At 39.9% G+C, this 17,794-nt stretch overlaps 1 protein-coding gene and 1 pseudogene across 2 annotated transcripts in view; one reads left to right on the top strand and one right to left on the bottom strand.

Moving 5' to 3' along the window:
- The window catches only part of Znf407 (zinc finger protein 407), a 361,765-nt gene that overhangs the window by 45,479 nt on the left and 298,492 nt on the right, over window positions 1-17,794 (bottom strand). The gene's annotated exons all lie outside the window — the stretch shown is intronic.
- Window positions 8,473-16,818, top strand: LOC150049548 (peptidyl-prolyl cis-trans isomerase H pseudogene; annotated as a pseudogene).

Here is a 17,794-nt window from a genome sequence, read left to right on the forward strand (position 1 = left end):
CAGTGTGCACTAGTGTGTGTGTGTGTGTGTGTGTGTGTGTGGAAAACCCAAACTACAGACTCAATAAACACATGCCAGCTAAGTTTGGGATACAATCTGTGATGGATCAGATTGTTCACTGGTTCCAACATAAAACCTTGTATAAGCAATAGCGCTGGAGAGAAAAAAATGGCAAGTTCTTTTGTTTTAGAGAACAGAAATACAACAGAAATGAAATATAATAAAAAATGAAAATTCAGGTACAGGAATTATGCATTTCATGCTGAATAATTATTTCTGTGCTGCCCGTAAATCCTCCCTGGTAAGCTGTGCATCTAAAACTCATCGAACTGCCAAGGGGTAAACGCAGCTCCATCCATCAAGCAGCCACTTGACAAATACATTCCATAATAGAAGTTTATTTTTATGGGAGGCTGAATCAAGGACTTTCCCATGCATACAAAAACTTGTCAAAATTATTTATGAGTCTTGCTGAGACACACAATATGTCATATCAAACTCCTATTTTCCTTCCAAGCACAGACTGTCAATATCTCTACGACTATCAATAACAGGGACGCTGCTGATAGCGGCCACAGGAGTGTGAGGTCATGTGTTGCTCAGCTGCCCAGTGTGGCCGGAAGGGGCCTTCACCAGCTCCAGGAGATCCAGTCATAGTGAGTGCCTAGCACTGTACCCAAGGCCTTTGCAAAACCAAGGGAAAACAGATGCTCGACAAATTACACTTGACTAGGGCCAAAGTGTAACAAAAATCTTCTAGAAGGTATTTTCATCTTTTATGTTGCACACAAGATCAACTGCTAAACAAACACTTGAACATCATGAAAACTGCCCATCTCTGATGACATTAAGCTAGACAGTCTGGCATGGAGTGAGGGAGAGGTGAAGGCCTCTCGGGGGAATTCTGCTTGGTGATGAGGCCCCTACCATCTCTAGCATTTCCCTTTATGGAGAAGCATCTGAGGAAGATCATAGCACTAGTGTTTCCATGCTCGTGAAGTGGCTCTTGCTGCTTTCACTTTTCCCTAAGACAATGAAAACTAAGTAGGACTTGCAGCCATAGGGAAATTCAGCGTCACTTCCTGGCTCTGTGGATGATGGAACCCACTGTCTCCTATTCCAAACTGGTCTTGAAAGCAGCTAGACACAGGAAAAGGCAGACTGCTTCTGTGAACATGCCCCAGTTCCTCTCCAAAGTCCATTTCTCCTGTTTCATTTGAGGCTACCGGGAAGAAAATTTAACACGTGTTTGGAGTGAAAGCAAATGCAGAGTTGGTGGTGCTGAAGTGTACAGAGAATGAAAGGGGCAATTAAACCTCATGTTCTCAACTAAGAGGAAGTGCAAACTTGGGAACTGGGCTCCCTGACTTTATAGCTCCCACCTGGGTGCTGTTCTGGAGCCACGCCTTCGGGAGTGTGGCAGATCTACAGTCCCCAGGCACCACTCTGTGTGGTGTGGAGGATGGGTAGGCAGTGGGCACCTCACACAGTTCCAGGGAGTGGCTGACCCTGAAAAATCACTGTTGGAGAGCCCTGGTCTAATGGCTGATTCAGTAATAACATAACCTATGACAGTTCCGTTCCTCTTCTATGCTCCATTTTTCCAAATCTGCCTGTAAACTTTTGAGTTCTCTGTTGCTACTGCTTTCTTTAGGTTTGCTTTCTACAGACCAGGAGGAGACATGACATCAGGGCAGTGGGTTACTAGACAAAATACAAGATACTCTTGAACTTGTTCAAACTGTGAGACGATGCTACTTTAAATAACTATCTGCTGTTTATTGGAAGCTCCATCTGAACAAGACATTTTCTAATTTTAGTTGGCTAATCTGGGAGCCTGCAGTGGACGGCGTGAATGGACCTCCCTAGCTTTTCACATGCTGACTGACAGAAGATCAGGGACGGAGGTTGGTTTTCATTCCAGACAATGTGGAGGAATGATCCTGCTGTGTGCGAGGGGGTAAATACACTCTTGTCCTCATCACTTCTGTTCTGTATTTATTATTCACATAATACTTCAATACTCTTCAGTGCCTGAACTTCAGCTATTTCTCCTTCCAACTTAACCTTACAAAGGGCTCTACCCAAAGAGGGTTAACTTATCTAACCCTGGATTATGACAACTAAATGGAAGGGGAGTAAGGCTGAGGAATGGGGAGGTCTTCTCTCCCTACCCAACATCCCACTTAAAGTGTCTATTCAACCCCAACAGACGACCTAGTAGCAGAGAAAGCTACTCTCCACCCTCCTCCCGCTTTATGCTGAATTGTGCTAGAAGCAGGGAGGCCAACTTCACTGAGGCCTGATTCTTGCCCTGCCAGCTCCTGGACTAGGGGCCTCAAGATGGACACTGAGGATTCTAGAGAAGCGACACATGAACATACATACCACCTTTCCAGCTGAAGCACAATTAATTCACATTCAGGTATGTTTTATGATTCTCTCGACATAAGGTTGGACAGAGAGTAGGCAGGGATACATTAATTAAAATTTAGTCAGTGCAACAACATTTGCACTCCAAAGATATATGGAAATCTAAATGCAAAAAAAAAATGAGCAGTAATGACAGAGGAAGTGGAGTTTTTGTTTGTTTGTTTTCCAAAAAAACAGCTACTGCTCTGGCCATCTGAGGAGATGCCATACTGTCTTTAACCTCAACCTTGACACTGCACCGCTTCCACGTCAGATCACAGTGCTTCAAACTTTAGGAAGCAGAAGATGCTTGAAAAGGATCAGGAATACAGACCCTATCTCAACAATGCAACCATTTCGCTTTTGTAACAACAGACAACTAAACAGCTTTGCTGTGGTACCGTTTTCTCTTTGTACTCTCAAAAATCTGAGCTAGGTGTACACTGTGCCACAACACTTTTTGGAGTAGAAAACATTATTACCTGGCACAAACTCCAAAGGTACTAAATGGCATCCAATAAGAGTCTTGTACCAATCTATGTTCCAGATACCAACCTCCCTTCTCAGAGCAAGCATGCCAGGCTAGTCCCTAGCCTTTGCACCTTTGCATAGGTGCAGTGTGGGTAAAACAGATACACACAGACACTACTCTCATTTGCCTTTTAACTCAAAGCCTAGAACATTCCATGCATGAATCATTTTGTTTTTTTATTCACTGAAGTATGGATACCAATCCATGTCAGCATGTAAAAAACTTCCTTATTCTTTTCTATAACTGCATAATCTTCCATGTGTAGTACTTCAGGGAGATCACAAGATCACAGCACAGCAAGATGTCTGCAGGCTCTTGGTTCACTCTTGGTGACTTTAGTCCCTCTGTTTTCTGTATTACACTGTGTACAACTCCACTGAAAATGAAAGCTGCACTCAGTAAAAGTGGCCATGCCCATGAAAAGCATGGCATCATCTGACCCATCTCTAGAAGAATGGAGGGACGGTCAAGGTGTGTTCCTCAAGTGATCACTGTTCACATCAATTGGTTCTTTTCTTCTGTATCAGGATATAGAAATCAGTTTCCTTCAGATTATTAACCACCTCCAGTTTACTGCTGTCATTCAATGTAAGGATTCAAAAAATGGGAAACTACACAATTAGAAAATTAAAATAGTATTACTATTAGGAATTGTATTTCTGCTTCCTGGGATGGACTGGGTGACTTTAGATATATAAGATGCCCCAAAGTCTAAGTAGGGAAAGAGACAATGGAATGACACTAACTAAATACAAACTAACCAATGACTGAAAACACTTCATTTTTGCTAACTGCAAACCATTTGTCAGCTGGAATAGTCAAAATTACCTTTTCATGGGATCAAAGGGGTCACAAAGGAACGAAGTCCAGGTTCTTTTTGTTTCCTTTTCTTGGATTTTTACCTTTGTAAGGCACCTAAGCAAATCTTTTGCTTCCCCTACTAGCCATGTCTCCTCAGGACTGCTGTGGGGTGAGCACTGGCTGTGGGGAGTGTAGAGGTCTCTAATTGGGAGGCCCTTACATGACTGAACCCCGTCAGTCACTGAGCTGTGGAGTTGATGAGATTCATGCACCTGGTTATAAATTGATAATCTAAATTAATTAATTCAAGCAGAAGTCAATTCTGTAAGTCCTTGCGAGCCTGTAATAGTGCTCACCTCCCACTGCTCACCACATTCTGTTTCCTAAAGCTGGTCGGAAACAGCTGGAACCAGGTGACCTGCTAGCTCATTAAAGCCGTTCCACGGTCCTTCTGGTAAATGATATTAAGCAGAAATGTCCTAACGTTGATTTTTTTCCTTTAATTTTATGACAGAAATAACCTAATTTGTAACACAAAATAACAATCTCCTTGGATTACTTTCCCTTGTTAAAATATTTTATGCATTTTTCATTTACACAAAGGTAATGGAAAAACACTTAAACTATCTGTTATTTAAACCACAAGAGATATGTTACTGAAAGTCTGATAGCTGCAAAAATGATTGTCTCTTCATAGTCTTTACTTTATATCTGTAATAAAAGGCAGACAATTCAATTCATTGGTTAGTAAATAAAGTAAGATAGTTTTTATTTTATTTTCTCTGCCTTGCAAGAGCTAAAATCAGATTGCTTTTTAAATTCATTTAGAAATAGGACTCATTACTTTCCTTCCCTCTCTCTAATCTAAAGTGTCTAATGTCCATTCAGAGGCTCACAATTTCTTCATCAACAGAAGTAGTAACCTAATTTTAAATCCCACAGTAAAAGAATCATTTTCCAAGTGATTCTCTCCTTGTATGCGAAGGTGAATAATGAAATCAGAACACCTGACTTCTGTGTGGCTGAGACTATTAAAAACTAATTTCTGGTAGCCTCCTAAAGTCATTGCCTTTTTCTGAATAAATTTTAAAATAAAAACACCCAGGATGCTCGGAACAACACACTTAAATATCTGCTGGGCGCACCAGCGATCATTCACTTTTATCATGGTAAGAAGTGATGAGTATTCTTCAAATCATGAAAGGTGACTAATTGAACCTCAGTTCCTCCATCTCCTCAAATGTGCTGGAGTATTTACCTCGAGGTCAGAAACACCATTTGGGGTGGTTAGAACTAGAGAAGTGATTTTGGCCTGGCCTGCCCAGAAGGAATGCTTTCTGGAAGTTAACTCTAAAGAGGACAAGGAACAGAAGGTCAACACCGGAAAGCGCACAGACCTTACTGCTGGACACCAGTGGTATCCAGCACCAGGAAAGGTAAGACGCATGAAGATGGGCTAGACGGTGAGGTGGAGACGCGTTACCCACATCAACTGACAGGGTGAGCTACTTTAAGATAACACAAAATAAAATGATATTTAAAAAATAGACCAAAGTTCTTTTTCCCCCAAATATGATCTTTAGTACTGAATTTATCTTGAGATGGTTATTTCAAAAGATTCACGTTGAAAGTTCTTACATATCATGAACTATTCATGTCCTGGTAGACAAAAGCAGAAATTTAATATATTAAAACAAATGGATTTATAATCCTAATCTTTAAAAATGAATTTTAAGTGCACACTTCACAATTAAGATAAAGAGCACAATTGCTTATCAGGATAGTGCACAAAAATTTCTTTTCTCTACGAGTTGGGTGCTTATGGCTCAGACCTGTAATCTTAGCTACTCAGGAAGTGGATAACTAAGGATTACTGTTCCAAGGAAGCCTAGGGTAAGAAAGTCCAAGAGAATCTAATCCCCAAATAATCATCAAAAAACTGGAAGTGGTGCTGTGGCTCAAAGTGGTAGTGAGCTAGCACTGAGCAGAAGAGCTAAGGGACAGAGCCCCAGGCCCTGAGTTCAAGGCCCACCACTGACAAAACGAGGAAGGGAGAGATATGAAAAAGGGAGGAGAAGGAGAAAGAGGGCAGGAGATGAATGCAATCTCTGCTCTTAGTAACGCCTGGTACCACACCTAGGTCCAAACAGCCAGAAGAAAAGGAGGCCTACATGGCTGCATTTCCCTCCTCACTGTAAGGGAAGCAATGCAGAGTTTTCACTATAGAACAGGATTCTTGTTTCTCTACTTGCCTGACTCCTGTGTGCTCTCTCTTGAATGCATTTCCTCACAATTGCCTCCAAACACTGACCTGGTCTGATCTGCAAACCCTGATGGGCTCCACTGTGGACTATGACCCTGGAATTCTTTCCCATGGCATTCTCCCATTCTGTTTTGAAATGCATACTATTTCAATACCCACAGTTCCTGCTAAATGCAAATGTACTTTATCCAACCAGATGACTGAGATCTACCTTCCTCCCATATGCTATCCTTCTGTCTAATAATTTTGCAAGAATCAGTTGTCTTTTAAGAAATATTCAGTGTCCATGAGTACAGGGTTTTCGTTGGTGGAGATGTGTGTTCAGTTCCAATTTGATGCCTTTGTGGTCTGAGAGTGTGCATGGAATAATTTCAGTGTTTCTGAATCTGACCAGGTTTGTTTTATGGCCTAAGATGTGATCTATTTTGGAAAATGTTCCATGTGCTGCTGAGAAAAACGTATATTGTGTTGTTGCTGGGTGGAATATTCTGCAGATGTCTGTTAGATCTAGTTGGTCTATATAGTTGTTCAGTTCTAAGGTTTCTCTGTTGAGTTTTTGCCTTGTTGATCTGTCCATAGGTGAGAGTGGTGTGTTAAAGTCACCGACAATCACTGTATTTCGATCTATGTATGGTTTCAGTGTAAGTAAAGTTTGCTTGATGAAGTTCGGAGCTCCGGGATTGGGTGTGTAAATATTTAGGATCGTTATGTCTTCCTGGAGGAAAGATCCCTTTAGTAGTATGTAGTAACCTTCTTTGTCTTTTCTTACTAATTTTAGTTTGAAGTCTATTTTATCTGATATGAGGATGGCAACTCCAGCCTGTTTTTGGGGGCCGTTAGCTTGATAAGAGTTTATTCCAACCTCTCACTTTCAAAAGATGATTGTTTTTTTGGGTAAGATGTGTCTCTTGAAGACAGCAGAACGATGGCTCTTGCTTTTTGATCCAACTAGACAGCCTATGCCGTTTAATTGGAGAGTTAAGTTAGAATGGCCAGGATCAGGAAAACGAATAATAACAGATGCAGGAGGGGATGTGGCCAGGAGGGATCACTACTACACTGTTGGTGGGAGTGCAAACTCGTTCAACCACTATGGAAAGCAGTGTGGCAGTGCCTCAAAAGGCTAAACATAGAACTCCCCTATGACCCAGCAATTCCACTACTTGGCATTTACCCAACCATCCAGAAACAAGGGCATACTAAATCCACTAGCACAACAATGTTCATTGCAGCACTATTCACCATAGCAAAGATATGGAACCAACCTAGATGTCCCTCAGTTGATGAGTGGATCAACAAGTTGTGGTATTTGTACACAATGGAATTCTATGCTGCTGTCAGAAAGAATGACATCGCCCCATTTGTTAGGAAATGGAAAGACTTAGAAAAAATCATATTAAGTGAAGTAAGCCAGACTCAAAGGAACTTAGGCTCAATGGTTTCCCTCATTCGTCATAATCAGTAGAAACCTTGGGCTCTACTAGCAGAGATCTGCAATAGAGCAAAATCTTGATACATAAGGCCATATAGTATGAAGCTAATTGAAAGGACCTCCAGGATATTGAAACAAAAGCCATATAACGAATGATTGTTGTCCTTAATGTACTATGTTATCTCTCATCCCTTTTGCTGTCCCTTGGTTATCTCATATTGTTATAGTATCTCACTTTATTATCTGATATATTGAATTTATTTGTATTTGGTTATTTGAAATTTGATAGGGAAGGGGGGAAAAACCAAGATGGGTGGGGGGTGTGGGGGGGAGGGTAATGGGTACCAAGACATGTGAAAGGGTATCAATGTATGTGAATTAATGCACCTTCTATCTGGCAAATATCATGCAACCCTTTCACTAATTACAATAAAAAAAGAAATATTCAATTAATAAGCCAGGCAGAGTGGTGGTACCTATAATTCCAGCTACCATAGGAGGCAGAGAGAGAAACCTCAAAGGCACTCTTGTTAAAGGGTACAGTGCGATTCTGGCCCAAAAACAAAACAAAAGTTTAAGTTAGGGAACTTGAAGAATGGGTCAAGTGGTAGATACTGCCTAAGAGATACAAGGTCCTGGGTCCAATCCCCAATATTACAAAAAGTAAATGAATAAAAAAAGGAGATATTCAACTAGCAAAATATAAATATTCAAGAAGTGAGGGTCTCAATCTTTTCACATTAAGTCAAAGAAAACATTGAGTAAGTTTTAACATGTTTCTAAAATAAACACCGCAACAGAAACAGAATTTGACACACTTCTAAACATCTGACTATCAATCCCTGACCTCTGTTTCTAAGCTTGGAGGTAGTGGATAAAGCAGCAGATGCCTTCCACGTGGTTGCCCGAGCTGACAAGGAACTGTTCCAGGGCTCCTGTTGAGCTTACCTCATCGTTTTATGGACAATGTCCTGATTGCAGGACAGGAAGCAACGATGAGGCCACGCTCTAGTGTAACATGGAAGGACCAGCATGTGCCTCTGCAGTGCCAGTGATGCAAAGGGACAGTCTCCACACTTCCGGACACAAGGGCTCCGAAGGGACTGTGGTGAGGACTTTGGTAGCTCTCAGTCACTTCAGTTTTTTCTCAGTAATTCTGCTGCTTTTCTGCAAAGAGCATCTCAACACAACTTGTTTTTTTATTTTATTTTTTTCATTTTCTGTAACCTTTTAATTAGAAATAATTGCAGGGCTGGGAATGTGGCTTAGTGGTAGAGTGCTTGCCTAGCATGAATGAAGCCCTGGGCTCAATTCCTCAGTACCACAGAAGTGGTACTATGGCTCAAGTAGTAGAATGCCATCCCTGAGCAAAGGAAGCTCAGGGACAGTGCCCAGGCTCTGAGATCAAACTCCAGGACTGTTCCCCTCTCCTCAAAACAAATAATAATAATTACAAATTACAGTTTGTAGGAAATGTAAAGAACTCTCATATTTTCATCTTACTCCTTCTTACCACTAATGTTTTGTACTATATCTTTATATACTATTTCTATATATGCACATAATAGTCCTATTTTTATGAAAGCAAGTTGTGGAGCTGATATCTTTTTCTTATATAGTGCTATAAGCTTTCTATGAACATAGATTTTTCTCTAACATAGTCACTGAAGAATTATCAGAATGATGGAATTTAAGATGACAGTAAGAAAAGAGAAGATTCAGGACCAGAATCACAGCCAAATCCATTGCTTTTGGTGATGTGTCACTAAGTCTCTTCAATGTTCTTGTCATTTAAAATGATCCTAAAGGTGAACTGATCTGATTTTAATTGTTTTTCTGCATCTGATTCCTATACACCATTTTCCCACCCTCTTCAACCTTTTGAAGTGCAGCTCCAGTGAACTTTCCCAGGGTGCCCTCACAGCTCAGGAGCACTCTGCTGGTACTCACAGAGGATTTCCAATCGCACCTGTGCAGTTCTTCACACTGGCTTTATTCAAGTACAACTATGGATAATTAACTGGCACTCTAAGTGTGTGGTTCAGGACATTTTGAAAAATACATGTACCTTTTTAATTAGTACGAAGAGCAAGACACAGAACAATTCCATCACTTCCAAAAGTTTCCTCCAACCCCAGCCCCAGACATTCCAGATGTGTTTGGTCTCTACCAATCAGGACTGCCTAATCTAGATCAGAAAACAAGTGGGGTCATAGCATGTATATGACCTGTGTCTCGCTGCATTAGTTCCGTGTGATTTTGCATGTCTTCAGTTTTACTGTATTAATCAGTAAGCTCATTTATATAGCAGAGTAATATTCCATTGAAAGGTACTTTGTCCACTCGTCTGCACACAGGTGATGTTTAGGTTCCAGATGCTGCCCATCCCCGGCTGACATTTGGCACCCTCAGTCTTGCTCAGTCAGCTGTCCCGGGGGAGGATTGCACAGGAGCATGCCACATGGGTTTAATTTGCATCTCCCTAACAGCTGTTTTGTGGTATTGAGATATAGGCACTGCTACCGGAAGCATTACCTCTACTTGGAGTGAGTGTGGAAGTAAGGATAAGGAAGATTCCTCCCCCTCCCCCTCCAGCCCTGTCTGTACCACCACTCTAAGCTCAAATGTATATATGATGCTGAGAGAGTGAGACAGACAGACAGAGAGAGAGAGAGAGAGAGAGAGAGAGAGAGAGAGAGAGAGAGAGAGAGAGAGAGAGAGAGACAGAGACAGAGACAGAGACAGACAGAGAGAGAGACAGAGAGAGACACAGAGAGAGACAGAGATTGAGATATATCCTTTCCTCTCAAAACTGTGACAAAAGACTAATCAATTGGAGTCAGAGAATTTCTGAGGGGAATAGCCTAGGTATAAGGCTAAGAAAACAAGAGTCCAGAACACACATGAGAGTTTAAGTGGATAAAACAGATAAAGCAAAGTAGCAATGGCAACTAATGAAGATTTACTGGCCTCACAAATGCTAAGAGAAATCACTGATCATAAAATGGAAATTTCATAATATCTATAGAAAGCCCATTAAGGTAAAGATAAATTTTAAGAAACATTAAAAACAGTCATTTTAAATTTAGTGATTAGTATTGAATATGTATTGATTAAATATATATATATATATGCATCTGCTATAATGATAGAACCCCATTTTAAACAAAAAAATTACCATTCATGATCCACCTCTTTACTGAAAATGATTACTTACCTTAAGAACACAATTTACTCTAATTGCTATTAGATTTGTAATTCTTTAGGTTTCATTCATACCACAATGTTTAACATTGAACAGTTCTAAAAATCACCATCAGTCTAGAAGTTTAAAACAGAACCTACACCCTGTTAATGTGGTTTGCATGGAAGTCATTTACAAGATGGCCATGGTAACTTTGACTTCACAAATAAATTTTTCATATGACTGGCTTGAATATTTATAACAAGGCCTAACTAACAAGGCTGAAACACTAAGGCACTGATGCCCTTGGTTCGGAGCTAGTTCCTCCCTCAGACCTCTTACATTTCCACGGAGCCACACACGCGCCTGTGGGCCACCTGTGCCCTTATGCGGCGCTTCCCCTTCTCCTTCCCCATGAGCTCAGCCGACATTCTACAAGAGATACACAAAGGAACAGATCCCAGCTCACTGGCAGGGCAATCTCCCACTTTGCCAGGCTGCATGGTGCACAAATCCTATCCACACACATCTGAGCTCTGCAAACACTGAATGCCAAAGTCAAGATTTGAGTGTGAAGCTTTTGTTTTGCTACTTTAAGAGGTCTTAATATGACATTTATGAAAACTCATGGCAAAGTTAGCTACAAATCACTACTGTAAAAGTAAGTTCGAAAGGAGCTCAAGCCTTTGCACTGTACATAGAGCTATTAAAAAAAAAAAAACAAGCTGGGTATGGTGGTTCATGCCTGTAATCCTAGCTACTCTGGAGGCTGAGATCTGAGGATCACAGTTCACAGCCAGTCTGGCCACAAAAGGACCTGAGACTCTTATCTCCAATTAATCACTAGAAAATAGGAAGTGGGGCTTGGCTCAAGGGTAGGGTAGGGTGGTAGCCTTGAACTGAAGAGCTCAGGGACAATGCCCAGGGCAGAGTTCAAGCCATGATCCCCAAAAAACAAAACAAAACAAAACAAAAACAAAAAACAAATTTTGAAAATTTCATAAATCTATGTGAATCCTTTTACTTTTGAAAGAGATTTCTGTTGTTATACACACGGCCTCAAATGTTTAATAGCATGGATACAGAAAAGGACTATAATCAAGAGTGACAAAGTGAAGCAAATCCACAAAATTAAAGGAAAAACAGATAAAATTAAGGCAAGATTTACTTTAGTGATCACGGTTTTGCTACAGCAGTTTTAGATCCCCTTGATAATACCAGTTACACTACACTTGGCTGAGATGGGCTACGTTACCAGGTACATACTTGGCGATGGACTTATAGGTCTCAGGAGGAATTAATCAGATCTGCATAGGGTTTGTCTCTTTTTGTCTGGCCACCATTCATTCCATGCCCCCAGCTAGCAGAAACATCACTGGGTTCCATTTCTCAACTCCACCATAATCTTCAAACCACACCAACAGTACATCACAGAAGCACCAATAATTTTTTCTAAAAGTAATGTTTCTGAATTTAGTAAACCATCATTTTTTAAAAGAATATTGAGTAATGCAGCCAATATCCAACCTACTAAATAACAGATTTTTTATTTTCAAGAGAATTTATAGGACATTATTTTAATGATTACGTCTATAGATTCTATACTTACAAAATAGAAAAATTAAATAAATTTAGAAAAGGAACACATTTTTATGACTAAGAAAAATATTTCTAATACTTTAAATATAAATTTCATGTTGCAAAAAAACAGTGAGAGGTTTGTGGTAGGATAGTGGGATAATTTCTTCATGTGACTGGATGAGAAAAGTCAGGGAAATAAAGGCTAAAATTTATTCCAAAGCCACAAAGAGTGGAAGGAGTGGAAGGTTGAGAAAGAGACTTTTAGCAGAAAAGCCACCAAGAAACAGGAGGCTGCCTAGAGAGAAGTGAGAAACAGCACCCCCCCCCCTTCCTGTAAAAAGCACAACTGAAGGACAATCAGGAGACTCTGGTAACTAATGGGCAATCCTGGCTGCAGGACAAGCAGGTAATTCTTCCAAGTTTTAAATCCAGTGTGGGGAGTAGCTGAAACAGTGACTACTCCTGCATGGAAGGCTGGCACTAAAGACAAGAATCAGTCTTATCACTCCTCCTATCTCAAAGTGCTACAGCCAGGCACCAGAGGAGATCTACTGTCTGAGACTATATGATGCTATTCTGAGGACAAGGGAATAAGGAACAATCACAACCCAAGTTGCTTGAGGATACCTTGTCAGAACACAGATGCCAGTCAGTAACAAGAGGTGGTCATGGAAAGGAGATTGGGGGGTGGGATTCCAGCAGGGACCCATTGAGAAATTTAGGCAGCAGGGATTTCAGGGAATGTAGAATAACTTTCAGGAGAGGAACAGAGTAAAGAAACAAACATGTTCATGTTAGTAAACCAGAAAATTCCTCAGAGAGGGAAAAAAAGAGAGAGAAAGAAAAGAGCAAACAGTGTTTAACTCAACCGGGGAGGAGGTAGGGGGGCAACAATATTATAGGAATTGGTAAACAACTAAATAATAACCCTAAGTGTAAATGGTCTCAGCTCTCCAATTAAAAGATACAAATTAATTAGATTAAAAAAAGACCTATTTGTTCTCTGCATGAGAAACAACTCACGTGCAAAGACAATACAGACTGAAAATGGAGAGACAGAAAATACTATGCCGAGCAAGTGGAAAACAAGCCAGAGCAGCTATACTTACATTTGACAAAATGGATGTTAGCCAAATTTAGATGAGATAAAGACAACTGCTACTAAAAAGAACAATTCATCAAGAAGATACAATGGTTGTAAATTCATATGCATCAAATATTGGTGCACCAATTTTTCTTTGGGGGGAGGGATGACAAAACCTAGCACTGAGTTAGAGAGAAAGTCCAGACTGAATAATAGTAGGTGACTTTAATACCCCATATTCTTTTTTTCATATATTTTTATTATAATTAATAGAAGGGTTACATTATATTCACCAGATAGAAGGTGCATTACTTCATATACATTGATAACTTTTCTCATGTCTTGGTCCCCATTTTCCTCCTCCCACCCCACCCTTCATCTTGTTTTTCCCCCCTTCCCTATCCAACTTCAAATAAATATGCATATATACAATATATCAGATAACAAGGTGAAACACTGTAATAATATGAGATGGCCAGGCGACAGCAAAAGAGATGAGAGATAACAGTACATTAAGGACAATAATTACTCATTATATGGCTTTTGTTTCTATATCCTGGAGATCCTTTCATTTAGCATCATACTATATGGCCTTATGTATCTAGGTTTTGTTCTATTGTAAATCTCTGCTAGGGGAGCCCGAGGTTTCTACTGATTATGACAAAGGAGGGAAACCATTGAGCCTAAGTTCCTTTGAGTCTGACTTACTTCACTTAATATGATTTTTTCTAAGTCTTTCCATTTCTTTACAAATGGGGAGATGTGATTCTTTCTGACAGCAGCATAGAATTCCATTGTGTACAAACACCACATCTTGTTGATCCACTCATCAACTGAAGGACATCTGGGTTGGTTCCATATCTTTGCTATGGTAAATAATGCTGCAATGAACATCATTGTGCTAGTGGATTTAGTATGTCCTTGTTTCTGGACAATTGGGTAAATGTCAAGTAGTGGAATTGCTGGGTCATAGGGGAGCTCTATGTTTAGTCTCTTGAGGAACTGCCATACTGCTTTCCATAGTGGTTGAATGAGTCTGCACTCCTATCAACAGTAGTAGTGAACCCTCTTGACCATATTCCCTCCAGCATCTGTTGTTATTACATTTCTTGATCATGGCCATTCTAACTGGAGTGAGGTGGAATCTTAGACTTTTATCTCCAATTAACCTCTAGAAAATGGGAGGTGGGGCTTGGCTCAAGGCAGGGTGGTAACCTTGAGCGGAAAAGCTCAGGCACAATGCCCAGGCCCAGGGGTAGGGAGATAGCCTTGAGCTGAAAAGCTCAGGGACAGTGTCCAGGCTGAGTTCAAGTCCCACGACCTACAAAAAAAAATTATGTCAAGCAAATTTAAGTCAGGCCAAGAGAGACAAAGGCTGCATGTTTTCCTCTCTTACTTGTAGAAGCTAGATTGTTCTTAAAAACTTGTAAGTGAATATGTTGGATGGTATGCCAGTGTATACAAATTCATTCACTGAAATATGATTGATTCAAGGGAAAATTCAAATAATGTAATTCCTTAGAAAGGCAAACTCAAAGTTGAGCCAAATAAAACATGTGAAGAGGGTACTCCAAAAGAGTAAAGTGGGGTCAAGGAGAAGGGAGTAGATAGATGAGAAAGGCGGGGTGGGGGGGAGGAAATGCAGTGAAGAATTCAATGTATAGCTTATAAAACTAAGAGGGATAGGTGAGAATGTTGAAAGGGATGACACTGTATTCAGAAACTGCTTTATTAAATGGCAACTTCTTCGTACAACTAAAAATAATAATAATAATGAAAAAATAAAAACAATAATAGCTACTAAAACTAAAAACTAGAAATAATAAAAAAAAACTTTTGACAAGCCCCTAGGCCAAACTAATGAAAAGACAGATGGAGAAGACTTAGAAAAATAAAATTAATGATGAAAAAGGGGACATTATAACAGGTACCAACGCAATTCAGAGGACTATCAGGAAATGTTTAGAAATTTTAAACTGAAAAATATTGAAAAAGGAGAGCAATTTGTAGACATATATGCTCTACTAAAACTGAACCGAGGATATAAGCAATTTATACAGAGCTGTATAAGCAATGAAATTAAAGAAGCAATAAGAAATTCCCAATAAAGAGAAGCCCAGGATTACACAACTTTCTTGATGCAACCCTTACAACTCATTCTATGAAACCAGCATTATCCTGAAACTTTAAAACTAGCATGAACACATGGACACATGCAGGCACACGCAGACACACGCACACACACGCACACACATGCTCACACACTCTCTCTCACACACACACACCAATTTCCTTGAGGAAGAATAGATGTAAAACTGTCAGTAGAATACCTACCATCTGAATTCAACAATACATTAGAAAAATGATGCATCATGATCCCAGTTAGTAAGAATGGCTCAGTATATACAAACCAATAATTACAATGCAGCATAAACAAAGAATAGGGGCAAAAAAGTCACATAATCATCTCAATCGATAAGGAAAAGAAACCTGATGAATTTCAACATTCCTTCATGATAAAAAGTCTCAAGTAAAGTAGAAATAGAAACGTGCATAAACATAACAAGAGCTATATGTGGATAAGCGTATAGTTACTGTTGTACTAACTAAGTGGGTAAAAGTTTAAAGCATTTCCTCAAAAATCAGGAATAAGACATAGATAGCCACTATCTTCATTCTTATTTAGTATAGTGCTTGAATTCTTAGGTAAGAAATAAGGCAAGAAAAAGAAATGAAAGCGATACAAGTGGGGAAAAAAGTGAAATTATCCTTACATATAGGTAATATTCTGTACTTAGAAAATTCTATAAAGACTACGTTAGAAAAATCGTATTAAGAGAACTCGAGCTTCAGCTTCCGGGTCAGAGTCACGGCGGTGGCAAATTCAAGCCCCGTCAACCCGTCGTGTTCTTTGATGTTAGCGTTGATGGTCAGGAGGTTGGACGCATGAAGATTGAGCTGTTTGCAGATGTTGTGCCCAAGACGGCTGTTCTGCATGGGAGAATTCAGAAAAGATGGGGTTCCAATAGGATACAAAGGGAGCACTTTCCACAGGGTCATAAAGGATTCATGATTCAGGTGGAGATGGTACAGGAGTTCCCTGGATTATCTTGGGGCCATTTGCAGATGAAAATTTTAAACTGAGACACTCTGCTCCAGGCCTACTTTCTATGGCAAACAGTGGTCCCAGTACAAATGGCTGTCAGGTCTTTATCACCTAAGTGTGATTGGCTGGATGGAAAGCATGTAGTGTTTGGAAAAAATCACTGATGGACTTCCAGTGATGAGAAAGATAGAGAATGTTCCTACAGGCCCCAACAATAAGCCGAAGTTGCCTGTAGTAATCTCAGTGTGGGGAGATATAGTCCAGATGAAGACTGATTCAGCCTTACAAAGAAGAAGTAGATCTGTCTACTTTGGCAAGATTTCCAAGGCCTGCCTTTCCCGGGATGGCATTCTGGCTTCTGGTGTTGTTTTCCTGCTGCTACCGCCTCATTTGATAGAGACCATGGAAGTGCACAGACTATAACCAAGATTACGTTTAAATTTTCAACTGTAAATAAAGGATTTTTTTCAATGAAAAAAATTGTATTAAATACAGGATGCAAATGAACATATAAAAGTCAGATGCAGAATGCCAATTAGTATACAAAAATCAGGAGCATTTCAACATACTAATTAATAACATGTTGAGAAATGAAAAACAATTCTACTTACAAAGCTTTGAAAAATACCTACTGCTAAACTTAACTTGGATAGAAAAGACCTCTACAATGAAAACATACTAAAGGAAGAAGACATGAGAAGACAGAAAGGCTCCTGTATCTATGGATCAGCAGAATTAATACTGTGAAAATGGATATACTTCTGGAAGTGATCCACAATGTCAGTGCACTATCCACTGAAATCACAAAGACCCAGACTAGATGGAGCAATTCTGGAAAAAAAGATTCATGTTGGACAGTAGTACTTTACTTCAAATAATAACACAGATTTTTAGAAACACAACAGCATATAGTGATAGACCAGCATACACTTTTATAAAAAGAAAATAAACATAGTCATTTCAGGGGAAAAAAAGAAAAAGCCAGAATGTAAATCCGGTGTGGTGCTCATGCCTATAATCCTACCTACTCAGGAGGCTGAGATCTGAGGATTGCAGTTCAAAGCTAGCTCAGGCTGAGACTCTAATCTCCAGTTAATCACCTGAAGACTGGAAGTGGTGCTGTGGCTCAAGGGGTAGGGTGGTAGCCTTAAGCTGAAGAGCTCAGAGATAATGCCCAGGCCCAGAGTTCAAGCCCCACAACTGACCCCCCCCCAAAAAAAACCCATCAGAAAGTAGAATAATGGCATAGAGTAGTAAGGTACCTAGAAATAAGACCACACAGCTACATACATTTGTGCTTGACAAAAGTAAAAAAAAAATATTACACAATTAGTCAGGACTCTTCCAACAAATGATGCTGGGAAAATTGATATCTCTAAATAAGAGACTGAAATTTCAT

Source organism: Megascapheus bottae, chromosome 19 (assembly GCF_031878675.1).
Source record: "Megascapheus bottae isolate mThoBot1 chromosome 19, mThoBot2.hap1, whole genome shotgun sequence".
In the NCBI taxonomy this organism is placed as follows: domain Eukaryota; kingdom Metazoa; phylum Chordata; class Mammalia; order Rodentia; family Geomyidae; genus Megascapheus; species Megascapheus bottae.